This window comes from Propithecus coquereli, unplaced genomic scaffold (assembly GCF_000956105.1).
Source record: "Propithecus coquereli isolate 6110/MARCELLA unplaced genomic scaffold, Pcoq_1.0 Scaffold374, whole genome shotgun sequence".
NCBI lineage: Eukaryota > Metazoa > Chordata > Mammalia > Primates > Indriidae > Propithecus > Propithecus coquereli.
In genome coordinates this window covers 1783611-1784717 of record NW_012149441.1, presented here as the reverse complement: position 1 = coordinate 1784717, position 1107 = coordinate 1783611, and positions in this window count along the sequence as shown.

Sequence of the window (1107 nt, the reverse complement as noted above, 5' to 3'; positions counted from 1 at the left end):
TACCCAATGATCTTCACACCTTGATAATCTTACTCTTATTTAATTCTTTTCCCTTGAATGTGGGTTGGATTTAGTGACTTGATTTTAGCAAATATAATGTGACAGACAAGAGGGGTCCTATCACTCCCCAGAACAGATTACAGAAAGACTCAAGCATACATCCTATACATCTTCTGTTGCTCTCTAGCTTGCTTGCTTGCTGAGCAAAGCAAGCTGTCATGTGGCGAGAAGCTCTGTAGATAATCCCATGTGACAAGAAAGTAATGTCTATGGCCAACAGCCCCAGAGGACCTGAGCCTTGCCAACAGTCGTGTAAGTGAGCTTGAAAGTCAGTTGTCTCCAGGCAAGCCTAGTTATGACTACAGCCCTGGCCAGCATTGTGATTGTAGTCTTTTGAGACAGCCTACAGCAGAGGCAGCTGGCTAATTCATACTTAGATTCCTTACCCCCCTAAAACTGAGATATTAAATGCTTATTGTTCTAAACTGTTGAATTTTGGAGTAATTTTGGTACTCAGCAATAGGTAATCAGTACAGAGTTAAACTTTTACGTAAATCCCGATTCCAATGCTTATTTATTGTGCATTTGTGATTAAGCTATAGCATCTCCACAACTTCAGTTTCCTCGTCTGTATAAAAAAGGATGATATCTACCATAATAGTAGAGAGGGAAAAATCTTTTAGAAAGAAAAGCTAATTTATTTCCAAGAAGCTTTGCAAGGGAGTTTAGGCTTTAGAATGCTTGCCAATTAAAAAACAAAAACATGATATGTACTTAAAGGAAAACAAAACCAAAAAACAAAAAGTAAAGATTACAATTAGTCTATCTGTAGTATAAGACAGTCATTTTTTTTTACGTTGGTATCAGATTTGCAAAGATCTCAGGTATCCTCAGATACCAGAATTGTAAAAGTCAGGAATGAATTGTTTTGGTTAGTAAGTCAGTAACATACAGGAAGGTACTCAGCTCAAAGAGTCATCATTTATTTTAGTGAGGCAAGGTAAAGATACTGCCTTTTTGTTGTTATCGTTGTCATTGTTCAGCTGAGGATACAATGTGAGTGTGTGGGCATGTCTGATTTGTAGTATATGATTTGCTCACTTTACA